The sequence below is a fragment of the Aquarana catesbeiana genome, linkage group LG05, assembly GCF_042186555.1.
Source record: "Aquarana catesbeiana isolate 2022-GZ linkage group LG05, ASM4218655v1, whole genome shotgun sequence".
NCBI classification, from domain to species: Eukaryota; Metazoa; Chordata; class Amphibia; order Anura; family Ranidae; genus Aquarana; species Aquarana catesbeiana.
The window spans coordinates 443,075,136-443,102,878 of NC_133328.1; the positions used below are offsets into that span (position 1 = coordinate 443,075,136).

The 27,743-nt window shown below is 43.4% G+C and overlaps 1 long non-coding RNA gene across 1 annotated transcript in view; it reads right to left on the reverse strand.

The window, feature by feature from the left end:
* The window catches only part of LOC141145921 (uncharacterized), a 154,350-nt gene extending 139,750 nt beyond the window's left edge, over positions 1-14,600 (reverse strand). Inside the window, exon 1 of the long non-coding RNA XR_012244701.1 lies at positions 13,890-14,600. This is a non-coding gene — a long non-coding RNA (uncharacterized lncRNA). The remainder of the gene's footprint in view (positions 1-13,889) is intronic.
* Positions 14,601-27,743: the final 13,143 nt, after the last annotated feature.

Consider the following 27,743-nt stretch of genomic DNA (forward strand, 5'->3'; position numbering starts at 1 on the left):
AGATTGCCATCCCCAAAGCTGAAGTGCTGACAACAGGGCTGAACTCTGCTAACCTCTGCCCAGCACTGATAACATCTTCTGGGTTCCATGGACAGGAGATGGTGAACCTCCATCCCCAGATACCAGTTGCAGAGACGGGGGATTTAATAGACTTTTCTGCTGAGGAAGAACAACCTGATGCACCTCCAGCAGAAGAGCTGCTATCAGGGCCAAAGTTCACTTTGTTCTGCCCAGCACCAACAGTGGCTTCGGCCTTCTTGAGAGAAGAGGTAGTCGGCCTTTCTCCCACAACACTGACAGGGACATGTGATTTTCTGCCAGCAGCATCTATGGAGTTAAAACAAACTTCTCCAGCTGAAGATCTGGTAACTGAACAGAGGGTCCAAGACCTCTGTCCCACACTTTTACCAATTCCAGAGACTGGGGATTTAATAGACGTTTCTGTAGAGGAGGAACCACCTGGCAAACCCCCAGCAGAAGTGCTGGCAACCGGACAGAGGGTCCAAGACCTCTGCCCCACACCTGCAGCAATTGTGGAGGCTCAGGCTGAGAAGATGGCAATCACTTCCCAGCAGCAGATACAGGGGGAGAAGGGAGAGGAGGTGTGTGTTGTCCCTCCCCAACAGTTGGCCAGGGTGGAGGAAGTGGGCTTTCCTCCCCAGCAAGGATCCGTGTACCTGGGAGACAGTACCATCGACATGTCGTCCCAGCAGCCAGATGAGGGAATGGAAAAGGAAGCAGCCGGCTCACCTCCCCAATGGCAGCTACACAGTTTGGGAGTGGAGGAAGCCAGCCTCCTGCCCCAACAGTTAGCCAGAGCAGAGGATGCGGAGTCCCCAGCAGAAGGGCTGGCAACAGGGCAGAGTGCTACCAACCTCTGCCCAGCACCGGCAACAACTACAGAGTTCCAGGGAGGCGGGGCAGTCGGCCTCCCTCTCCAACAGTTAGCCGGAACAGATGGTGTGGGGTTTCCAGCAGAAGGGCTGGCAACAGGGCCGAGGACTGCTGGACTCTGCCCTCAACTAACAGGATGGATTTCCTGTGAAGGTGGATGGGACTTCAGTCTCCACCTGTATACCCCAGGGATGCTGGGCAGTGGGCCCCGATCCCCAACAGCATGACAGAGTGAGCCCAGACACCCTGTCTTCTCTCCAGTGGCAGAAAGGATTCCAGGGAGAAGAGCCAGTCCAGGCCTCTCCCCAGCGGCAGATATGTTCTCTGAGAGAGGCAGAGGTTGGCTGGGTGAGTAATACTCTGTTTGGAACAATTTGTTTAGGGTACTGTGTGGGTACAGGCAGTAGAGGACTGGAACTATGGACTAACTTCGGAGTCAACCCGTCTGGGGTCTCCTCCTGTGTTAGTCTCCTGCCGAAAGGGGAGAAATGTCACAGACCTAGCCGGGACAGAGACTGTTGGAGAGGACTGTATGCAAGCTTGTTGCCTTTTGATTATGGGCCCTGGATTTTCAATGGATTCATTCTGTTGGGACACATCCTGTGAGGAGATGCTGGTGTCATCAACCTGTGTTTATGTTAATTGAATGAGCTAATGACATTGTCCTCTATACAATGTAGGAGACGGGACGACTGCTATTGTGTTAATTAACTGTATGAAGCTCGGTGACCACAAGTCTGGGCAAAAGGTCATGTCTCAGTCACCTAGGCTGTATAAAGGATTAGATAATTAGCTCATGTTAATTAAGTTACAGTTGTATTGTTAAAGGAGGTTCCAACGGCATATAAAGTCTTGTAACTTTGATTCATAATAAACAGTCCATGTTAGCAGTGAAGCAAGTGTCGCCTTGTTTTCTGCTCAGAGAGGTTGGAATATCTGATATCTGTATACAGACTGGGAGGAAGTGGTATATGACGGAAGCACTCAAGCGGAGTGTGGAACGTTCCGTGACAGAAGCATTCACAGTAACCACCAATGCAAGGAGGGATTTACACTGACCACCAATGTAACGGGGGCATTCACACTGGCCACTAGTGTGAATGAAAGCATACAAACCAAGCTCCAATGTAATGAGAAGATTTACACTGACCACCAATGTAACTGAGACATTTAGCCTGTGTTCATATTTGTGTGTGTCGGGAACGCATGCAAAATCGCTTTCCTGACACTACAGAAACATGCTGCCCTTTAGCAGATACACAGCAGTGCCATTAATTGTTTTTTTTTTTAATTCTTTATTTTATTTTATAAGAAATGCCATAATGCAATAATACAAAACACATATTTACTAACATCTATGATTTTACATGACATTATTCCATGTTTCCAGCCCCCCCTCCACCCCCCACCTGACCCCGCCCCACCCCTCCCTCCCTCCCCACCCACACCAACCCTACCTCGTACTTAAGGAACAGTTTTCACCCATTTCAACCACTACCCCCTTCCATTATCGGCTTATTACCTCGACGTATCTCCTTTTGGTCCTCACTTTCTTCTTCCTCCCCACTATAGTTTAAGCTCTCCAGATTGTATGTTTTGTCTATACCAAGTATCCAGTCCTAGAATTTGGGGCTTTTTACTGCCTGAAATTTTTTGGTATAAGACTTTTTCGCTACGTTGATCAAGATGGGGATTACTGATGCTTTATATTGTTTAACTGAGCCGTCCACGCCATGGAACAAGCATGTCCATGGATCTTCAGGTATTACTTTGTTGCTGATTTCCTTTATTAGTTGTAAGACCTCCTTCCAGTACTTTTTAATTATAGTGCAATCCTACCATAAATGGGCCATTGTTCCTACTGCCTTACATCCTCTCCAGCACTCCGGGGATTTCCCTGGTTGGTATTTACTTGTTTTATCTGGGGTTGCGTACCACCTTGCCAGGCACTTGTAGTTCATCTCGGCCGTCTTTGTATCTACAGCGGAACTATGTGTCAATTTCAAAATCTTTTCAATAGTGAGCTTATTGCTTCGTGACCCCAATTCATTTTCCCATTTTTTAATATATGGCGGGACCTCCAGATCCTCCCTTGCTGATATTATTTTATATATCCGGGATATATTATTTCTTAATTTTTCCATCATGCAAAGCTGCTCCAGCAGCCTAAGATCTTCCCCAGATCTTATTCGTTGAGGCAATTTCTCCACAAAGTGCCTTAGCTGGAGGTACCGCCATCTATCAATCACCATTAAATCAATGTCAAGTCTTAACTCTTGGAAAGAGCTTATTTTGCCCATCTTTATTATATCTTTCAATTCCGCGTTAACTTTTTTTTAATCTAATTCCCCCTATTGACCTTTTCACAGGTGCAAAATAGTTGTTTTCCTTTAAAGAAATCAAAGGTGAATTGTACACCCATTTATTTTGTTTGTGAATCATATCCCAAATTTTGAGTGCATTTCGTGTCATTTCGTGCGTGTTCACTCTCAGTGCCTGGTATTGTGGAGGATTCCATATTATACTTCTTAATTGTGTGCTACTCATTTCATTTTCTAAGTTAACCCACCTTTTTTCATTTTCCCCTTCACCCATTCCACCATGGCGCCACTGCGTTCTAGTACTTTTTAAGGTCTTGAACGGCTAAGCCCCCTTGTTTTTTCCCCTTTCCTAATACAGAGGATGCGAATCTCGTTTTTTTTATTTTGCCATATAAACTTCATTATTATATTTTTTAAAGCTTTAAAATATGGTTGCGGAAGTGATATTGGCAGCATTTGGAACTTGTATAAAATTTTTGGGACCACTACCATCTTTACAGTGTTGATACGCCCTGTCCATGATAGGGATCTAGTTGATATTTTTTTAATTTCGTTCTTAATTTTATCTAACAAGGGAATAAAGTTTATTAAATATATTTTCCGTAGGGAGGTAGTTAATCTGATTCCTAGGTATTTTAAATCCTTCCTCCATGGGAAATGGAATTCTTTTTGCAGATTCACTTCTTCCTGTCTACTTATATTTATATTTAGGATCTCAGATTTACTAAGATTAATTTTAAAGTTTGATATTTCTCCATACTGATTTAATATCTTCAGTAGATTTGGCATTGTGATCATAGGGTTTGAAATATAAAACAACACATCATCAGCAAACGCTGAAAGCTTATGCTCTTCCTCCCCAATCTTGATCCCTTTAATATCTGGGTTATTGCGGATTGAAGCAAGAAGGGGTTCCAAGGTCAACACAAACAGGAGTGGTGACAGTGGACACCCCTGTCTAGTTCTGTTTTCCATTTCGAAGGGAGAGGACGACACGCCATTCACTTTTACGGTGGCAGAAGGGTGGTTGTACAGTACTTTAATCCATTGGATCATTCTTGGGCCCAGGCCCAAGACTTACAACGTTTTTTATCATAAGTCCCCAGTCTACCCTGTCAAATACTTTTTCAGCATCAATCGACAGGAATAGACCTGGGGACTTACTAGTTTTAATAGACTGGAGGAGGAGCAACATTCTCACACCATTGTCCCTACCTTCTCTCCCTGGGATAAACCCAACCTGGTCAGGGTGGACCAGATGAGTCATCCACTCCTTCAACCTGGTCGCTAATACTTTAGCATATAGTTTGGTATCTGCGTTCAATAAGGCTATTGTCCTATAATTTGAACAAAGCATAACATCCTTCCCCTCCTTCAAGATGACCGTTATTGACGCCGACAAAGCCTCCCCACCCATCTCATATTTTACTCCCAGCCCTTCATATACTGGCATAGCTTTGGGACTAAGATCTCTTTGTACTTTTTTTTTTTTTTTTCCAAATAACATTTTTTTTTATTGTGGTATTTGTATTACAGGAATACATAATATGTGGAGAACGACAAAATAAAAGTGGGAAGGAGGAAGGAGAGAAGGGGAGCATGCAATAATAGACATGTGTATAACAGTTCCCCACATCCTTCCCCATAACCCTGTTCAAAACTGTACAGGTCGTTCATACATTCTAGGCATAGAGAGAGAAAGAAGAGGGAGAAGAGGATGAAAAAAGAGAAAAAAAAAAAAGGAGGGGGGGGGTTGTTATAGTAACTCGTTTACTTGTTCATGGTGGATCCTCTCGAAGATGCCACAGCTCCCAAACTTTGTTATGCGCTTCCAGCCTATCCTGTATTCTGGCCGTCATCTTCTCCATCAACTCCACATCTTTGATCCTAGCGTATAGGGCTTCAGGAGTGGGGGGAGAGGTTTTTTTTCCATTGTAGGGCAATTAGACAGCATGCTGCTGTGAGAATGTGGCGCATTAATTTTTTATATGGAGTAGGGATCTTCAGTTGTAAGACTCCTAGAAGAAAGGACATGGGGATCATGGGGATCTGTACTTCTAAAAGACCGATCAACAACTGATGGACCGCAGCCCAATAAGGAGCTATCAATGGGCAGCTCCAATATATGTGGAGGAGTGTTCCTCTTTCTTTTTGACAGCACCAGCAGCGATCGGAGCTGGAGGGGTATATGGTGTGGAGGGTATCCGGGGTCATATACCAGTACAGGAGGATTTTATAAGTATTTTCCTTGTATAGGGTACAGAGGGAGCTTTTTGCCGCCTGGGTCCATATCGTCTGCCACTGCTCCATGGGAAGTTCCTCGCTGAGGGCCCTTTCCCATTTGATCATGTAAGCATGTTTACCTTTGGTTTCTATTGGGTGGGCATTTATTATTTTGTAAATGTCAGAAATTAGGCCCTTCTGGGCTGTGCCACCCAGGATTAGGTTTTCAAAAGGCGTTGGGCGGGAGAATTGTAGATCAGACGATATGGACAGGGCATAGTGGCGTATTTGCAAGTAACTGTAGAATGCTTGGTGCGGAAGGTCATATTTGGTCTGGAGATCAGAGTAGGGTAGGAGCCTGCGGGTTCTAGGGTCTACTATGTGTCCGTAGTGGAAGAGATTCCGTGACGACCATGTGTGGGACATCTGGTGAATGAGACTGTCTGGGATTTTGGGGTTGCAGATAAAAGACGTTAGGACCGATTTTTCTGAGGACAACTCATGTAAGTGGGATAATTTGTTCCACACTTGACGGAGGTGGGACATGGTTCCCAGTAAGCGCTCAGGGGGGACCTCCGCCCTCGCGTTCCATAATAGGCTATTTGGGTGGGTTGGGGCTAACCATAATTTTTCAATCTCTGTCCACCTATTATAGGACCTTTGAGTGAGCCATGAGGCTGTGGCACGTAGTTGGGTGGCTTGGTAATATTTAATGAGGTTGGGGAATGCGAGACCTCCATCTGAGCGTGCCGCCATCATTACCGATTGAGGGATTCTGTGTTTTTTGTAGTTCCAGGTGAATTTAAATAGATCAGATTGTAGTTTACTCAGGTGACTGCGGGAGACAGGGATGGGTAATGTTTGGAAAAGGTAGAGTAATTTCGGAAGGATTGTCATCTTAATTGACACATATGGTAGGGTCTTTATCTGGTTTAGGGATCAAAGTGATAAATGAGCGGTGCATGTCTGACGGGATGGGGGAGTCTCGGTAAAAGGCAGTAAATAGTTTGCACATATGTGGTAAGAGGATGGGGAGGATGGCCTTGTAATATTCGTAGGGTAATCCGTCTGGTCCGGGGGCCTTGTGGGATGGGAGGGTCTTTATAGTCTGTTCTATTTCCTCCTCGGTAATTGGCATGTTTATAGTTGCCAGATCAGAGGTTTGGAGCTGTGGGACTCCGCTTTCCGCAAGGTAACGCTGCATTCGGTGGAGAAGGTCCGGGGGGGCGGGATTACTAGGGATATTAGGATTGTTGTAGAGGTCCTGATAGTAGTCTGCAAAGGTGTCAGCAATGTCCTTGGGGTGGGATAGTAGGGAGCCTAGTTTGTTCTTAATTTGGTGTGGCATGGATATGTGGGAGTTATCATGTAGTTTCTTCACTAATAAGGAGTGTGCTTTGTTGCCTTTGTCGTAGTACAGTTGTCTTAGTCTGAGGATGGCTTTTTCTACCCGTCCCATAGCTAAGTCGCTCAGGGTTGTTCGCAGGTGTATGACTTTTTTAAGTAGGGTTAGGGTAGGGGACCGTTGCAGTTGTATTTCTAAAGCTCTAAGTTCTTTTTCGGTTTGAAGTTTTGTGGCCAGGTCATCTTTCTTCATGGCAGATGACAGTGCAATGCAACTGCCTCGGATCATGGCCTTGTGGGCTTCCCATAATGTGGATGGGGATATATCGGGGGTATTGTTTTCTGCAAAATAGTGTGTTAGAGTGGATATTATTTCCGTTTTTGCTGGGAGATGTTGAAGAAGGAATGTGTTTAATTTCCAGTTGTATGGCCTACATGTGGCAGAACCTAGTTCCAGTTTAAGTAATATGGGTGCATGGTCAGACCATGAGATTGGTAATATCCGTGCCTCTTTTACATGTCTAAGCGTGAAATTATTTGCAAAAAAATAGTCGATGCGTGAGTGTATTCGATGGGGGGCTGAGTAGAACGTGTATTGTTGATCGCCAGGGTGGAGAGCCCTCCAGGCATCGAAGAGAGCATAACGTCTAGTGAGTCTGCGAAATAGCTTCGAGTCCCTCAGGGCACGAGCCGGTATTGCCCTGGGGCTCACCGCCTGGCGATCCGCCGTTGTTGAATGAGTTAGGTTAAAATCGCCCCCCACCACCAACATCTCATGCTCGGATTTAAAGAGTCGAGTAATTACTCTAGATAGGAAGTTATATTGCTTAATGTTGGGAGTATAGAGGGAACATAGGGTGAGTGCCTGTTTTTGCCATTGTCCCTGAAGAATGACAAAGTGGCCATATGGGTCGCTATATTGTGCTGTGCATTTAAAGGGAGATCCATTTTTAATGAGAATGGCGACCCCTGCTCGTTTATGTGGACCTGAAGAGTGGTATATTTGGGAGAAATGTTTGGATGCAAATGCAAATGAGCCCCCCTTATTAAAGTGTGTCTCTTGGACAAAAATAATATCTGCTCCAGATTGTCTAAATTCCCTCAACGCCAGATGTCTCTTTTTATTGGAATTTAGGCCGTGGACGTTTAAAGATAAGATCTTAGCCATGGTGTCAGTTTGAGTGGGATAGATGTCTTACCTGATGTGGAGAGGATGTTCGGAAGGCGGTGGGTTGGCTGTGCACATACCTCGAGAGGAGAGCCAGGTAGTTTCCATGGATTACCCGTTGGGTCACATGATGGTGGGTAGACGAGGGGGGAGAGACATGTAGAAAGGAGGGGGAAAGGGGAGAAAGAAAAAAAGAGAGAGAGACATGAGATTAGTATAAGTCAGACAAATATAAATTCGAACAACTATTATCAATTGACCTTGAGAGGCAAAAAGGCCTAGGTTGGTACAGGATTCCAGGGATCCTCCCAACTGGGGTCCAGTAGGGCCTGTCAGGTGGATGCAAGGGAGCCCTAATTCGGTTATATAAAACATAAACCGTAGACTAGCTACAATTGCTATCTATTAACCAGGAGGGGGGGTGGGCGGAAGTGATATCTCCTACTCTCTCAGATGTCCTTGGAGACATGCCCAAATTGTAAACTGGGATGTAAACTCGGGGCGCAAAGAAGGGGGGACTAAGTAAACTAAAATGTCCAGGGCTAGTTCACCAGTGATGTCTGATGGTCCAATAGGCCAACAGTAAGTATCTTTAAGCTGTTGTTACTTCAGCCGAAGTCAGCCATTTCCGTGCTTGGTGCTCTTGCGTGAAGCATCTTTGTTTCGGGATCTGTTGGATGAGGAGACCTTCTGCCAGGTTGTGGGTGGTGTAGGTGGATTGGTGACCAGATCCCAATCTGGAAGGCGGGGGACGGATATTCCCATTGTGTCGCAAAAGGTTTGTAGGTCCTCCGGGTAGCGTAGTATGGCGGATTTGCCTTGGTTTTTAGCTGTAAGGCTGAAGGGGAACCCCCAGCGGTAGGGGATATTTTCTTCTTGTAAGATGCGTAGTAGTGGTTGAAGAAGTCTTCGTTTTTGTAATGTGATCCATGATAGATCTGGAAATAGTTGTACTTGAGCGTTTTTGTAGGTCACTCTGCGTGCTAAGCGAGCCTGCCGCATAATGTCCTCTTTCAGAGGGTAGGAGTTAATCCTACAAATAATGTCTCTTGGTTGTGCAGTGGCGTTTTTAGGTCGCAAGGCTCGGTGGGCTCTGTCCATTTCTATGAACTTAGTGACGGGTTCACCCAGGAGATTGTTAAACACATCTTGTAGAGTATGTTGGATATCTTCTGGGCCTTCAACTTCTGGAATTCCTCTCACTGGTATGTTGTTCCTGCGTCCCCTATTGTCTAAATCTTCCACATGTCGTTGCATATCTCTCAACATGGTGTGGTGGTCTGCTCCCTGAAGTTGGGTTCTGTGGACTGCGAGCTTGGTCTCTTGGATTTCTTCTTCGGCCATTTCCACTCTGTCAGCCAGGTGTTTAAGGCCTGATTGGAGCACTTGTATTTCCGAGCGACACGTGGACTTTACATCTTCTATCAGTTGTCTAAAGTCCTCTTTAGTGGGGATCGCCTGTAAATATGTTTGCCAATGTGGGGGTGCTGGCTGGGGGTGCTCAGGTACTGTGGGCCATTGAGCCAGAGGTGTACGGGGTGGCAAGGGTGGAGGGCCTGTGGCGGTGAGGCCTAAGGTCTGGTGTGCTGTTCTCGGTGGAGAGTCCCATGGTTCACTCCAGGTTGGTGTCTGAGCGGGAGGGATTGCCCCTGATGCACCTATCCCCTGAAAGCGGGGATCAGGCAGGCCCACTTTTTGGGCATAAGTGGCCTGTGGTACTGACCATTCTCTGGGCGAGCCAGTTGCTTGCGATAGTGCTAATTTTTGGGCCTTTGGTGGTGGTGAATCAGGCTCTGCGTAGTTGCAGAGTGCTGGGTTTACTGCAGGTTCCGGAGAGGTCCGGTTGGTTGGGCACATAGGGACCGGTAAAGCCGGAAAGTCCATAGAAAAGACTGAGGATGTTGGGGAGTCCGGTTCCGTGCCCTGCAAACAAGGGTCTGATGCTGTTCTCAGCAAACGAGGGAACGCTTCTGAGCATTGTGTGTACTGCTGGGGAGGGGGGGCCGTCATGGTGCCTTGTGAGCCTTGCTGTGGTGTCTCATGGGTCGGGGTTCTGGAGGGGGGACTCACCGCTCCTGAGTTAAGTGGTCTGGTTGTGCTGCCCGACGGAGCTGATGTGGAGTCTGTGGGCTTCCGCTGCGGCCAATGGGGCGGTGGAGAGATCCAAGCGGAGCTCCAGGAGTAGGCCGCGGGAGTGTCCGGCGCCATCTTGGCTGCTCCGGCCTGAGGCATGTCCGTCGGCGGGAAGAAGGACTGGAGGTCTGAGGAGGTTCCCGGAGGGGGTAATGATGATCCCCTGGCTGCCGCGGATCTGGTGGTCCTGGATTTGCCCATAAAAAAGCTGTGCAGTGTCCCCTATGCGCTGGTTTTTCCCGGGCTGAGAGAGAGCAGAGAGATCAGGCTGCCATCCAGAGCGGCTTCCGGTCACGCGCCCTCTTTGTACTTTTTAAGGTAATAGGTCATAAACCCATCTGGTCCTGGGCTTTTACCCGTGGCTGATTCTTTTAGTGCTTTATGGCTCTCCTCCTCTGTTATGGGCTTATCCAATATGGATCTGTTGCATTCTGATAAATGAGGCAATCTAGCATTTTTTAGGAATTCTTTGATCTGCTCTGTTTTCTCTGTTTCCTGTTGTCCCTTCTGGTTTACAGAATAGAGAGCCCCATAATAGCTCCTGAAAACTTTCGCTATCTCGTTGGTTGTATATTGCTCTGTTCTTTTTTAACATTCTCGTTAGATGTTTACTCGCTTTATTTCTCCATTGGTATCTTTCTTTTGCTATTCTGTTAAATGTCCTTTTTGACTCCTGTTCCATAATATCCTTAAGTTCGTCTCTCTTATTGACTAGTTGGTGGAATATCTCCTGATGTTGACCTTTATATTTTTTATGTTCTTGTTCTAGCCTGTGTATCTCTTTTATTAAAGTGTTCATTTTTTTAACTCTCTCTTTTTTTTTCCCCCGCACTAATAGATATAAGGATACCCCTAATGTAGGCTTAATTGGCCTCCCACAGGGTAGCTTCTAAAATTTCCCTTGTGTCATTGATTAAAAAGTATTGTTCTATTTCTTTATTAACCACTTCTACTACTTTCTCGTCTTGTAAAAGGGCTTCATTCAATCTCCATGAGTATGGTTGTCTTTGGGTTCCCGGTTTCCTCATCCTCATTGACACAGGAGAGTGGTCAGATAGCATAGATATTTCTATATTTGTTTCGGTTACACGCTCCAATAGCCCAATAGCCTATGGTCCACCATTATATAGTCTAGTCTCGAGTATGTCCTGTGTACAGGGGAGTAAAATGTGTAGTCCAGTGTCTTCGGGTGCTGAACCCTCCACACATCCATCATTTGACATTGATGCATTTTCTGCTTTATCATTTTTAACGGGGCATTTTTTGTCCCCTGTACACGAGACATACTATTCAAAATCGGGTCCATACAAAAATTCAGGTCTCCAGTCAATACTCCCACATCCCTCATTTTAAAGTCCATTAACTTTCCCATGACCTGTTTCAAATACTTTATGGGGTTCCTATTGGGGCAATATATGTTTGCCAATGTACATGTAATTTCCCCCAGTCTACCCTTCAAAAAGAGGGGATCTGTCATTCTATCGCCCAACATGAATCTCGCCGCTTTCGCGAACCTATTTGCCACCCCCTTGGGCCTCTTAGTTGTTGAATCCCCATAATACCAGGTCAGGAAATCTTTGGAGAATAATTTAACGTTTGTATCCTGAGAAAGGTGGGTCTCCTGTAGGAACACCACTTCTGCTCTATACAGCTTAAGCTCTTTTAAAATTTTATGTCTCTTGGCTGGTGAGTTTAGTCCTCTAACATTATATGCCATAAAGTTTATTTCTGTCATATATTTTTTCCCCCAACCGATTGTGTTTTTCTCTGCCCTTCTAGATTTAAACTGCTTTGGGGGGTTTCCATACCTCCAATGAAATGCGGCCCGTTGGAACTGAAGTCTCTCCTGAGTGATTCCTTTCCTATTTCTGATTGGTAGGTGGTAAGTCCCAAAATGGGGTTTCTGTCTTCTACCAGTCATTCCAGATTTCCCCAGCACAGCACCTCTCTCGCTTTCATTGCGGGGGTCCCAATACTATTAAGTGTCTGAGGATATTGAGCCCTTTGATGTACGCCTGTCTACTGTGGGTAGTTACTATTCGTCCTTGCAAAGTACTTCTTCCCCCTCCCCCCTTTTCTCAAGTCTTCTCCTCTTTCTTCTGGCAGCGCATGAATCCTCAGGTTTTGTCTTCTATTTTGATTTTCCTGATCTTCTAATTTATATAGGATTTTCCTCTGATCTACTTGCATATTTTAACATGCTCTTTTAATTTTCTTAATTCTTGAGCTTGTTTATCCGATCTCTCTTCTGTCTCTTCCACTCGTGTCAGCAATTGCCCCAGGTCAGCTCGTAATGTATAGATTTCTACTTTAATAGCATTTTTCAATCTTGAGAACATCTCAGTCATTTCCATTTTTCTTGGTATTTGGGCACCCAAACTTCGTTCGTCCGTTTTACTTGTCTACAATTCACTTTCTGTACTTATGTCTTCTCTAGATTGGTCAGAGATCTTGCCTTTCTTTTTCCCTGGGTCTTTTTTCTTATCCTTATTCACTTGTGGTGGTTTTCATAGTCCTGGACTCTTTGGGCTCACTTCTTTAGTCAAATATTGTTTAATCATGCTTGTATTTGCATTTTCTTTTGGGGTTTTTGGTTCACTGCCCTTTGTAGGTCTACTTTTCATGATGTTTTTTTTACTCGTGGTTTTACGTTTCCCCAGTTTAATTTATTTTTAATTTGTCTTCCTCAAGACCCTGTATGTATGTTTCTACAGATTTCACAGCTGTGTTTTTTCACTGCTCATGGAAAAATACCCCAGTTCTTTAGGAGATTTAAATAGGACAGTTCAAGTTTCCTCCCTACCCAGCTGGTACTTTTTAAACACAGCCCATCAGCATATCATATGCGTTTTCTGTATATTTCAATGAACGGTTCTATATTTAACTTGTGGGCACCTTGAAGATCCCTTCAAGCTCCATTCTATATGCGTTTAATGCGCAGTATCATGTGCAGATGTTTTTTCAGATGGGCCTAAGGCTGCTAATCACACACAGGCTTTTCAGGGGGTCTGGATAGTTCTCTCACAAAAATATATTCCCCCTCCAGTCCTAGAGTCATTCATAAGTAAAATACTTTGTAAACCATTCAAGCAAAACAAGATTCTTAAGCAGATGGGAAATAATTTCCTTAACACTTCATAAGCTTTCCATTTACAGTTGGTATACGTTTTCGCTGTACATATGCAATTCCTTATAAACTTCTACGTCAAGGTTTATATTTTTAATTACGAGTTGACACCTTTAAGGGACATAAGTAGATCTATGCAAAATATGAAGGGTTATGCAGCAAGTATTCTCCCCTTTCAGTCCTATCCCCTTCCAGGGCAGTTCAGTGTCAGTCAAAGTTTGTAGCTAATTTCACCACAAACCAATTCCCAAACGTATGGCCAACAATTTCCTTGACACTTCATACAGATTTCATCTACAGTTCATATGCAAGTTCATTAATGCTTCTGTAGGCAGTTCATTATGGTCTTTAACGTCAGAATTTATACTTTTAAATACACGCTGACACCTTTGAGGAGACTGAATTCTTCTATGCATAGAATATTTTCACCTTGCAGTTCCTAGACCCTTTCTAAGGCATCTATGAAACAACTTGAAAGCAATTTCTCCACAGACAGATTCCAAAGCGGATGGCTAACAATTTCCATAACACTTTGCACCAGTGTACAGTTCATATGCAATCAAACTGCTATTTAGATTGTAAGATTCTAATTCTACATTGCTTCATATACAGTTTATTAGAGGCTTAAGCAGGGTTCGCACATCAAAACTTGTGTATTTAGGTGCAGATTAACACTCACCCCCTCTTCAGCTTTTCTTATAGTTTTGCCAAGTCCTATGCATTCATGGGGTAATTCATCATCTCCTCTTTCTCCTCCAATTCCTGCACAGTGTGATAAAGGCTTTAAGGAAAAGAACAGGGAACAGAGAGAGGGATAACAGCAGTTCCAGCAGACAACCTTTGAGGGAGGAGTACTGTTTCTGTGTCAGAATCTGTCTTTGTCCTACAGAGCTCAGGGGCCCCCCCTCTCTCCTCCTGCTCTCTTTCAGTCCCCACGCTCACCTCTTCTCCCATTCGCTGCCCTTCACAATCCGGCAGGAATGCAGCTAGACAGGCATGCAAACATACAGACTCTGTTCACAGCTGTACTTCCTCCTCAGCTGATTCAGCTTCAGTGATCCCAGTCTCCGTTTCACTCTCTCCCCTCTCCTCCCTTCTCTATTGCTGCTTGCCGCTGCCTTCCAATATCTTTTTGCTCAGCCGTCCGCCTGGTCTCCTATTAACTTGGATCCACAGCTTGGCTTCCTCTAGCCCAGTCAGACAGTCTATTTCAAAGGCAAGTGGATGTAGTCACAGAGGGGGTAACGGGGGGGTTCTCTGGTTATCCAGAGTTTTACCGCAAACAAGTGTCAAGCTTATCCAGATAGAGGAGTAGATGAAATCCGGGGAGACTCGGGGGCCATCATATGTAGCAACACCGCAACCTCTCACGCTGTGGGTCAGCCACAGTTCTTCCTGGATTGCTCCTCATGCTCCTTTCGGTGCCACGGTCAGGCCCCTCCCTCAGCAAGAGAACGTTCCATCACATCCTCATCACTCCACTCCTAGCAGTGCCATTAATTGTTAATGACACCCTCACGCATCTGCTGACATATACCCTGGCACCGTGTGATTTTGAAAAAGGGTTTGAGACTTTCTTCCGCAAGGGTAGCGCATAGAGCAGCCCTTTGAAATGACTGGGATGCCCTACACATGACCTGCATCTTTATCCACCCTGTCAATACACCTTTGCAATCCTAAAACCCATGCCAACCTCTGCACCCCAAACATCCCCCATCCTCTCCACTCCAATCCCCCTCCCCTTTAACTCTACCTGCCTCCTCTGCTCATCTTTGCACCCACCTTCTTTACCTCCATACATCCACTCCTTGCTCACCTGTACATCCCAAACTGTAATTCCTTCTCTGCCTACCTCTGCACACCCCACACTACTCTCCCCCCCACACCAATTTGCTTACCTTTGCAGAACATGCTGATGGTAGGCTTAATGACACAGTTGTAGGCAGGACCTTCAAGCATGCCCCTTTATCTCCCCAGTGGGCAGCATTCAGAATAGGTGATGGTGGATTTGACCTCAGGGAGGCATGATATACACATGAATAACACCTCTATTAACGTATGAATGCTGTCGGTCCACCCTTATTTACATATGAATGCTGCTATTTACATATCAATGCTGGTATTTATATGTAAACACAGGGTCTGCAGGTGAGTTATCTGTACACAAGAATAGGGCAGAGCTGGGCAGCATTAGTAACACAACTTCAAACTGAGATATCAGGACACAGCACGGGACTAAAACTTCAAGGAATGAAGGAATTTAACCACTTCAATACCCAGCCATAGTCAAATGACGTCCACAGATGGGATCTCCCATCCTGGGTGGACGTCATATGACGGCCTCGGCTTTCCGCCACTACTGCGGGCCCCCAGGGGCCCACAGAGCGGCGATCGGGGTACCGTTGTGTCCCTCAGGACACAGCCGTTCCCCGATGGCGGCGGCGGGGCGAAAGAAGTAGGGCCCAAACCCATCTTCCAGATTCCTTGGCAAACCCATTGTGGCTGCCTTCTACCACAGGGTCAGCCACGATCCCCCTTTTACAGCACAGCCGGGTGTGCAGGTCAACACTGCAGGATTTTCACAAATGGATTTTTAAAATTTATTTCTCCCTAACTAATTGATTCAAGGCATCGTGGACCAAACTAATCTATTTGCCCAACAATTCATTGCAACCAACCCCAGCTCCAGCTATTCCCGCCCTTTTGAATGGAGACCCCTAACAGTAGTGGAGCTAAAATTGTTTTTAGGCCTAACCCTCAACATGGGGCTTATAAAAAAAAAATGAAATTCATAAGTATTGGTCGACCAAACCCATCCACCATATGCCAGTTTTTTCATCAGCCATGTCCAGGTCCCGATACGAAATCATAATGCGCTTCTTGCATTTCAATGACAACTCACAGTGCCCCCCCCGAAATCACCCAAACTTTGACAAATTATATAAAGTTCTCCACCTAATTAATTTTTTTTCCCAGAAGTTTGCCGAAGTTTATGTCCCTGAAAAAAACATATCTGTGGACGAATCCCTGGTGCATTTCACAGGCCGGTTGGGAATCAAGCAATATATACCCAGTAAGAGAGCGAGGTATGGCTTGAAGCTTAACAAGCTTTGTGAAAGCGCCACCGGTTATGTGCACTCATTCCGCGTGTACGAAGGCAAAGATTCCCAGCTCCAGCCCCCTGAGTGTCCCTCGTACATGGGAATAAGTGGGAAAATTGTTTGGGAGTTGGCATTCCCACTCCTCCAAAAGGGGTACCATATTTATATGGACAATTATTATACTAGTTTGCCCCTTCTCCGCCACCTATATCTCAAACAAACTTTGGCCTGTGGTACAACAAGAAAAAACTGAAAGGGCTTCCCACAGTGTCTTGTCACCAAAAACATTCAAAGGGGGGAATCGACAAGCTTGAGGAACGAAGAAGTGTTGGCTGTGAAGTGGAGGGATAGAAAAGATATGTACATCATGTCCACCATCCACAATGACACCTCGGTGGAACTTCACAGAAGACGCGGTACCGTTCGCAAGCCTACCCGTATCACTGAGTACAATAAACACATGGGGGGGTGGATTTAAACGATCAGTTGTTGCAGCCCTATCTTTCACCAAGAAAATCCTTATTCTGGTACATAAAAGTCGCAATTTACTTTTTTCATTTGGCCCTTTTAAATTCTTTCATAATCTACCAAAAATCAACAGAAACACCCACCACCTTCATAAAGTTTATTGAAGACATTGTCACTGCCCTGATTTTTCAGAAAGTTTTCCCCCCAGAAAGCATTCGCTCCGATTCTGTCAGCAGACTACATGAGCGCCATTTCCCGGACCATATTCCACCAACAGGATCCGGAAGACGACGCCAAAAAAAATGTCAGGTGTGCACCAAAAAGGAATTAGGAAAGATACCAGCTTCCATTGTACCGACTGTCCCTCCCAACCTGGCCTTTGCATCGAAGAATGCTTCAGGCGATATCACACTCTGGAAAATTATTAGTCCATATTTCTAATACTGCCATTTCCCCGTTTTTAATTTCTGTCCTGAATATTTCCCTTCCTCAACCAACCATATCATTGCCTTCCATGTGAACCGACCCTGGCCTGTTTCTCGACTATGCCTCTGCCTACCGTCTGCATTGTTTTTCCGCCATGTTTTTGCCTTTCATGTGAACTGACCCTGGACTGTATTGACTATGCCTCTGCCTACCGTCTATTTCTGCCTTTTACCTGCACTGACCTCGGCCTGTTGACCATGTTTTTGCCTGCCCCTTGGATTGATCTTTCACCCTGCTACACAGGGGTCTCACATATGTGAGGGGCTCCAGAATAGTGTTCGGAGTTTAGAAAACCAGTTTTTGGTTTTCTGTGTTCCCATAACAGGGTCTGGTTGCCCGGAGGCTTCAAAGCGATTTGGGTGGGAGAAGCCTCTACCCCTGTCCCCATTCTTTCCTGACCAATGCCCTAAGCTTGATGGTACTGCCTGCTCCCTGGACAAATACTCTGGCTGTGCTGACCATACCTCTGCCTGCTGCATGTACTAACTATGGACAGCATTCTTGCCTGCTGCATGGACGATCCTTTGATCCTTTTGCTGCTGCTGACCACATCCCTGCCTGCTATCTGGACTAATGCTTTGGCTGTGCTGACATCTCTACCTGTACTGACTATTTCTGCCTGCTGCCTGTTTTGCTGTCGCTGTCCACGTTCCTGCCTACTGCCTGGACCGATGCTCTTCTCTGTGGACCACTGCACTACTAAAACTGCAGGTAATTTTTTTTTTTACCCTTTACTCAGCAGAATGTATTTTGGTTTGTAATTGGTATGTACAGTACATGCTATGTGTTAGAAATATGAAGGGCCTTCAACAATGTGATAGGTTGGCAGGAATTTGTGTGTAATGTATGCTCCTAGAACAACTGACAGTGCTACTTGGATGTTGGGCCTCTGTATGTGCCCAGACTATGTAAAAGTCTCATACATGTGGTATCGCCATACTCAGGAGGAGTAGCAGAATGTATTTTGGGGTGTCATTTTTGCTATGTACATGCTATGTGTTAGAAATATCTTATGAATGGACAACTTTGTGTAAAAAAAATGCGTTTTCATTTTTTTTCCACAGTTTCCAAAAACTTCGGGAAAAAAATGAACCATTCAAAAGACTAATTATGCCTCATAGATTATACGTTGGGGTGTTAGCTTTCCAAAATGGGGTCATTTTGTGGGCATTTCCATTGTCCTGGTGCTCCAGGGCCTTCAAAATTGTAATAGGTGGTTGAGAAATGAGATGTGTAATTTATGCTCCTAGAATGCCTGATGCTGCTACTTCAATGTTGGGCCTCTGTATGTGGCCAAGCTGTGTAAAAGTCTCACACATTTGGTATCGCCATACTCAGGAGGAGTAGCAGAATGTATTTTGGGGTGTCATTTTTGCTATGTACATGCTATGTGTTGGAAATATCTTATGAATGGACAACTTTGTGTAAAAAAAAAAAATGCGTTTTCATTTTTTTTCCACAGTTTCCAAAAACTTTGGGAAAAAAATGAACCATTCAAATGACTAATTATGCCTCATAGGTTATACGCTGGGGTGTTAGCTTTCCAAAATGGGGTCATTTTGGTGGCGTTTCCATTGACCTGGTGCTCCAGGGCCTTCAAAAGTGTGATAGGTTGTTATCAAATGAGATGTGCAATTTATGCTCATAAAACGCCTGACGGTGCTAGTTGGATGTATTTTGGGGTGTCATTGCAAGTATGCATGTACTGTGTGAGAGAAATAACTTGTTATTATGACAATTTTGTGCAAAAAAAAAAAAATTTCCAAGAATTGTGGGAAAAAATTACAACTTCAAAAAACTCACAATGCCTCTTACTAAATATCTTGGAATGTCTGCTTTCCAAAAAGGGGTAGTTTGGGGGGTATTTGTACTTTCCTGGCTTGTTAGGGCCTCAAGAAATGAGATAGACCTTCAGTACATCAGGTGTGATCAGATGTGATCATTTTTCAATGATTTGCACCATAGCTTGTAGACTCTATAACTTTCACAGAGACCAAATAATATACACTAATTTGGGTTATTTTTACTAAAGATATGTAGCAGTATATATTTTGGCCCAAATTTATAAAGAAAAATTACTTATTTGCAAAATTTTACAATAGAAACTAAAAAAAGTGTTTTTTTTTTCAAAAATGTCTCTCTTTTTTCGCTTATATTGCAAAAAATAAAAAAACCAGCAGTGATTAAATACCACCAAAAGAAAGCTATGTTTGTGAGAAAAAAATGATAAAAATTTGGTTTGGGTACAGTGTAGCATGACTGAGTAATTGTCATTCAAAATGTGAGAGCGCTGAAAGCTAAAAATTGGTCTGGGAAGGAAGGGTGTATAAAAGCCCTGTATTGAAGTGGTTAAACTGGGATAGTTGGCAAATATGAGGCAGCTGCTTTATGCCCCACAACAATGACAGGGCCCTCTTTTGCCCTACCTTAAAGATGGCCCTGGATGCAGCCAAACCAGAGTTTTATAAAGTTGCAGAATAATCATTTTATCTCTGGAGTAAATTCCCTTTTTAATGCATGCTAACATTCTGCTGGATTTGTAGCCACAGCTTGATACTGCATGCTATTACTCGGTTTGTCTTCTACTAGGAACCCTAGATCCTTCTCCATCCTGGAAGCCCCTAGGGGTTCTCCCCCTAATCAGTAACGTGAGTTTATATTTTTACCCCCATTACCTTATATTTTGCAATGTTAAACTTCATTTGCCATGTAGTAGCCTACTCCATTAATTTATTCAAGTCCTCTTGTAAAATTTCTATATCCTGCTGTGTTATTGCCCTACATATTTTTGTGGCAGAAGCAAACACTGAGATCAAGCTTGTTATCCCACCCTCTATATCATTTATAAATACATTTTACAGAATTAGTCCCAGGACAGAGCCTTGGGGTACCCCACTAACTACTCTAGAACATTCTGAGTATACTTTATTTATTACAACCCTTTGGACACACCCCCGTAACCAGTTTTCTATCCAAGAACAAACCTTATGGTCCATGCCTACAGACCTCAGCTTGTAAATTAAGCGTTTGTGGGGGACTGTATCAAATGCTTTTGCAAAATCCAGATACACCACATCCACCGGCCTACCTTTGTCCAGATGGTAGCTCACTTCCTTGTGGTATGTTAATAGGTTGGTTTGGCAAGAGCGACCTTTCGCAAACCTGTGCTGATTACTGCCAATGATACAGTTTTTATCAGCAAATTCTTGGATCATCCCCTCAAATAGTTTCCAAACTACCAACGTTAGACTATAGTTTCCAGGAATATATCTCTGCCCTTTTTTGAGAATGTTTCTCAAGTGGAAAAAAGAAAAAACACTATCCCCACAGTGAAACATGGTGGTGGCAGCATAATGCTGCGGGGATGTTTTTCAGCAGTCAGGACTGGGAAACTGGTCAAAGTTGAGGGATGGTGCTAAATACAGGGATATTCTTGAGCAAAATCTGTACCACTTTGTGTGTGATTTGAGGCTAGGACAGAGGTTCACCTTCCAGCAGGACAATGACCCTAAAACACACTGCTAAAGCAACACTTGAGTGGTTTAAAGGGAAACATGTAAATGTGTTGGAATGGCCTATCAAAGCCCAGACCTCAATCCAATAGAAAATCTGTGGTCAGACTTAAATATTGCTGTTAACAAGTGCAAACCATCCAACTTGAAGGAGCTGAAGCACTTTTGCAAGGAGGAATGGGCAAAAATCCCAGTGTTAAGATGTGGCAAGCTCATAGAGACTTATCCAATGCGACTTGGGGCTGTGATAGCCACAAAAGGTGTTTCTACAAAGTATTGACTTTAGGGAGGTGAATAGTTATGCACATTGACTTTTCCTGTTATTTTGTCCTATTTGTTGTTTGCTTCACAATAAAAAAAAAATCAAAGTTGTGGTCATGTTCTGTAAATTAAATGATGCAAATCCTCAAATGATCCATGTTAATTCCAGGTGGTGAGGCAACAAAACACAAAACACGAAAAATGCTGTTTCATCTGGACTCTGCTTTCATTTCCCCACTGGGGGACCGGCCAGTGTTCAGGACATTGTTGAGCTGATCTTATTGACACCGCTTATGGGATTACAACATGCTCTCAACCATTGCAGGCTGACATGGATTTGAGACACCTGTACACACCAGTGTGCTGTGTGATTCACGGCTACCACCCTGTTTTTTCATCTGTAATTTCAGCAGGACATGTCTGCTCAGTGCACAGCACACATAGAGAATTCGTTAGACGGCAATCACGGGACAGTGAGTATATGACAGCCTGCACACTGGTCACATCGGTCACAGTTAGTTGGGACCCAGCGACAGCACTGGCTGGACCATATGCAGCAGGAGAGACTTCTCTGTCATCATTATATTGGCTCACATAGATCCTGTCTGTCGGTGTGGAGCAATCAGCAACACACACATCTCATGGTTCACTGACTGACATGCACCAGTGGAACAGCAGCTTTATGGAATTTCTGCATTTGTTATAGAGAGCCTCATCTGACATTCATTCTGTCCCATATTTATCGACTGTCATCCATTCACCCTTAGCATGCTATTACTGACCCAGCTGTTTAGCAGTGTTCTGGATACTGGTCTCAGGATTCCTGTTTTTTGGTTCCACTGCATTTGCTCATTGTGGTTTTAAGGCACAGTGTCACCACATTCGGGACCCTGTGTTACCAGTACCACTATTCACGGACTGTGGTCCAATCAGCATTCAGGTGCTGTTATAGGGGATCCATCTTTTAGGGGGGTTGTGGTCGCACTGTCCTAGATCCGTAGGAGGGATGCTCTAGGCTCCTGCAGGGGAGTCAGTGTTGGGGATCCATTATCTTAGTGGGAGGGTGTAGGTTTTCTGGGGGGAGGGGGGTGTTTCTGTAGGGTATAGCAACCTCTGCTTTATGCTGTGATCTTTTTCATTCAATAAACATACATTTTTGAGGAGATAGCCTTTGGGTATTTGCATTCATTTTTTTGTTTTTTGCAATTTTTATAAGTTAGATATGGGAAACTATTGTCCAGAGCATTGTTGGTTTTTTTTTTTTTTGGTACCAGGGTAATGGGGGCAGTTTTGAGGATTGTTGGTGCTAAGGGAGTCATTTATTATATTAAGACTAATGGGGCATAGAGAACTAAAACAGGACTTAAATACATGGATGGGAATAGGATTGAGTATGTAGGTGGAAGATTTTATATTAGAGACCAATTTAACCGGTTCCGGACCAGCCACCGCAGTTTTACTGCGGCAGGTTGGCTCCCCTGTGCGAAACTACGTAACTGTACGTGGGCTCGCGGGGTCCAGATAGCAGGCGCACATGCACCGCCGGAGGCACCCGCTGCACAGCGGGGGTGCCGGTGCTCGTGGCCAATGATCATGAAGAGGAGAGACAGAACAGGGATGAGTGTGTGTAAATACACACTTCCCTGTTCTGTTCTGACAGGAGTGACAGATCGTGTGTTCCTATTAGCTAGGAACCATGATCTGTCACTTCCTGTAGTTAGTCCCTCCCCCTTCAGTTAGAATCACCTCGCATGGAACACAGTTAACCCCTTCACTGCCCCCTAGTGTTAACCCCTTCACTGCCAGTGACATTTTTACAGTAATCAATGCATTTTTAATCGCACTGATCGCTGTATTAATGCCAATGGTTCCAAAAATGTGTAAAAATTGTCCGATGTGTCCACCATAATGTCGCAGTGACGATAAAAAACGCAGATCACCGCCATTAATAGTAAAAAAAAAAATAATAATAAAAATGCTATAAATCTATCCCCTATTTTGTAGACGCTATAACTTTTGTGCAAACCAATCAATATATGCTTATTGCGATTTTTTTTTTTTTAACCAAAAATATGTAGAAGAATAGATATCAGCCTAAACTGAGGAAAAAAAAATTTATAGATTTTTTTGGGGATATTTATTATAGCAAAAAGTAAAAAATAAACCTTTTTTTTTCAAAATTGTTGCTCTTTTTTGGTTTATAGTGCAAAAAATAAAAACCACAGAGGCGATCAAATATCACCAAAAGAAAGCTCTATCTGTGGAGAAAAAAAGGACGTCAATTTTGTTTGGGTACAACGTCGCACAACTGCACAATTCTCAGTTAAAGCGATGCAGTGCTGAATCGCAAAAAGTGCTCTGGTCAGGAAGGGGGTAAATTCTTTCAGGGCTGAAGTGGTTAAACAGAGATGCAAGTCAAGTAGATAGAAGTGGGAAAGAGAAAGATCAGTAAAAATGGGTAGGTCAGGAAGTGATGTGGACGAAACGTGTGGAGTAGTAAGAATTTGATGCCTTATTTTGTCAATTTTTGAGGCAATTAAATCTAAATCTAACAATGTGTTACAGAGCTGTGGTGAGGCTGGCAATGTGATTCAATAATCTAAGATTTTTTTCAATGGCCTGAGCAAAATAGTTTGATTCAGCAGTCTTAATTTGACCCTTATAGACCCTTATAGACATACAAATGATCCTTCTAAACCTTATAATGAACAGTCAGGCCTGAACGGCACCACCTACATGCCACAGTCTCCGCGAGACTGCCTTTATTGATCACAGGTGGTAATTATACCATGAAGTAGGACTGGAGAATGAGACATTTTGAGTTTTTAATGGGGCAAAGGTGTCAATGGAAGATAAGAGCTTATGATTAAGTACTGTACGTCTATTTGGTCAACAAGGGTGTGATAGAAGGAGATGCAGGATAGGGAGGAGGTAACAATTTACAAATTTAGGCTGATCAATAGAAGTCCAGTTGCAATAATTTACAGATTGAAAGACAAAGAAAGGATTCCACTTGGATTGGACTTTAATTGCACTCAAATATGAGTAGAAATAGTATTAGAGTAGAAAATTATTTATTAATGGCACAAAGTATAAAAGGGATAAAAAAGAAATAACACAGAGTGTACGTTACAACAAGCAACTGATAGTGATAGTGCTGTAATGAGTAGATGGTGTAGAAGAGATATCCTTCATCTGGTGCGTTTCAGAGTCTATTAGATCTCCTTCCTCGGGGGTGGAAAAGATATCAAATCTTTACAATGTAAATACAAAAATCAATGACAGTTTATATTATATTATATACATACACACATACATAAACACACACACACACATAGTATTCCAGCACATATATTTCCACATCTATAACAACTTACAGTCATGTGTTTATAGACACTCTATGTAGATTAAAAACAAATAACACTGCCCTGGAGAGTAGCCGCCTTCTTCATCCCAGAATAAGGTGTCAGATAGTTAGGATTTGTAGATATAGATAAAAGCAGAAATGTTTCCAAAAATACTTTAGGGGAACATCAAAGAGAATCCCCTATGCCTGGGAGATACAGACCCACTGAGGCCTAGAAATGGAATCCTGTAAATGAGACATAATAATAAATGATATGTTCGCAAACAAGAGATGAGTGAATTTCTCTAGCTGTATAAATATGCAGACTATGTCAGGACACATAGTTGAGCAGGACAGACCTTCATATGGTAGCTGTGTGGTAGACAGACCCTGTCCTATTAGATGGTGTAACAAGGGAGCACTATAAAAGTGAAAAATACATGCAAAAATATATGCATATACAGTTGTGTGAAAAAGTATTTGCCCCCTTTCTGTTTTTTTTTTTTTTTTGCATATTTGTCACACCTAAATGACTCGGATCATCAAGCAAATTTTATTATTACACAAAGATACCCCGAGTAAATAAAAAATGCAGTTTTTAAATGATGGTTTGATTTATTAAGGCAAAAAATCTGTCCAAACCTGCCTGGCTTTATGTAAAAAAGTAATTCCCCTAAACATAATAACTGGTTATGCCACCCTTGGCGGCAACAACTGCAATCACGCTTTTGTGATAGCTGGCAATGAGTCTTTCACATTACCGTGGAGCAATTTTGGACCACTCTTCTTTACAGAATTGTTTTAATTCAGCCACGTTGCAGGGTTTTCCAGCATGAACATTCTGTGTAAGGTCATGATACAGCATCTCAATTGGATTTAAGTTCGGGCTTTGACTAGGCCACTCCAAAACCTAAATGTTGCTTTGTTTGAACCATTTGGAGGTGGACTTGCTGTTGTGTTACAGGTCATTGTTCTGCTGCATAACCCAAGTTCACCTGAGTTTGAGGCCACAAACTGATGGGTGGACATTCTCCTTTAGGATTTTCTGGTAGAGCTCATAATTCATGGTTCCATCAATTATGGTAAGTCGTCCAGGCCCTGACCATCACTCTACCACCACAATGTCTGACTGTTGGTGTGATGTTCTTGTTATGAAATGCTGTATTAATTTTATGACAGATGTAACAGGACGCACACCTTCCAAAAATTAACATTTTTGTCTCATCAGTCCACAGAATATTTGCCTAAAAGTCTTGGGGATAATCAAGATTTTTTTGGTAAATGTGAGATGAGCCTTTGTGTTCTTTTTGGTCAGCAGTGGCTTTGGCCTTGGAACTCTCCCATGGATGCCATATTTGCCCAGTCTCTTTGTTATTGTTGAATCATGAACACTGATCTTACCTGAGGCAAGTGAGGCCTGCAGTACTTTAGATGTTGTTCTGGGTTCTTTTATGACCTCCTAGATGAGTTGTCGTCATTCTATTGGAGTAATTTTTGTAGGCTGGCCACTCCTGAGAAGGTTCAACACTGTTCCAAGTTGTCTCCATTTGTGGATAAAGGCTCTCCCCATGGTTCCCTGGAGTTCCAAAGCCTTAGAAATGGCTTTGAAACCCTTCCTAGACTGATACATGTACATTACTTTGTTTCTAATCTGTTTTTGAATTTTTTTGGATTGTGGCATGATGTGTGGCTTTTTGTGATCTGTTAGAGTTCTTCACTTTGTCAGACAGCTTCTATTTAAGTGATTTCTTGATTCAACAGGTCTGGCAGTAATCAGGCCTGGGTGTGGCAAGTGAACTTTAACTCAGCTTTCCAAAAAAGTTGTGGTTAATCACAGTTCATTCACGATTCAGCATGGGAGGGGGCAATTACTTTTTCACATAGGGCCAGGCAGGTTTGAACAGCTTTTTTCCCCTTAATAAATGAAATCATAATTTAAAAACTGCATCTTGGATTTACTGTTGTTGTCTTTGTGTAATATTAAAATTTGTTTGATGATCAGAATCATTTAAGTGTGAGAAATATGCAAAATATATCGGGGGGGATACTTTTTCACACAACTGTATATCCATCTAAATCAGAGCCAAATATGTCAAACACCAATCACAGCAGTACTGAACACAGCATGTCACCAAACTGGTGTCTATAAGTGATTCAACTGTGTATCCATCTGTGCATGTCCAGAAACTCTGTATGATTGTACTAAGTGCCTAAATAAAGGCTAGATGTGCAATGAAGGTAAAAAGATATATATATATATATATCATAAATAGTAGCCTAATGATGGGCCAAAAAAGCTTCTTTAGAAGAATTATGTGGGGCAAACCTATATCATATAGACAGTGCAAGCACATCCAGCATAGCCAGCAGCAAGAGATGTATGGAGCAAACATAAACCATGTGGATGGTGTAAGCACATCCAACATAGCCAACAGCATGTAAAGTCAGAGAAGGTTGGGATACAAATAGTGGTGGTATCAAAGCTTACCCTAAATCAAATAAGGTATCCACACTGTCCCAGCCTCAAGCAGGTAGGTTCCACTCCTGCCAGAGACTAGAAGGTAATGTGCTTATATTGGCCTCTCATTGATGGGTGTCAGCTGTGTGCAGCACTGAAGAAGAATTGATTCCATCTATGTTGGCCCCCTGAGAGGCGGACACACACAGATGTCCCGATGCGCATGCGTGAATGACATCACCGTGTGGCTGAACATCATGCGCGGGCGTCCCACCGACATGGCCATACTCCTCATAAGTGTGTGACACTTCAGGAGAGAGTGGAAGCTGGAAATAGGTAAAAAAATGATCTGTCCACTATCTCATATATGTAACTAATAGTGATAGAACTGTAATGAGTAGATGGTGAAGAAGAGATATCCTTTACCCAACGTATTTCAGAGTCTATTAGATCTCCTTCCTCAGGGAAGAGAAGATATCAAATCTCTACAATGTAAATACAAAAATCAATGACAGATTTTATATATATATATATATATACTGTATATATATATATACACATACACACACAGACATATACATATACACAGTATCTCACAGTGAGTACACCCCTCACAGCAGGTGTGTTAAATTTGGTGTTATCGCTCTCACTCTCTCATACTGGTCACTGGAAGTTCAACATGGCACCTCATGGCAAAGAACTCTGAGGATCTAAAAAAAAGAATTGTTGCTCTACATAAATATGGCCTAGGCTATAAGAAGATTGTCAAGACCCTGAAACTGAGCTGCTGCATGGTGGCCAAGACCATACTGCGGTTTAACAGGACAGGTTCCACTCAGAACAGGCCACACCATGGTTGACCAAAGAAGTTGAGTGCATGTGCTCAGCATTATATCCAGAA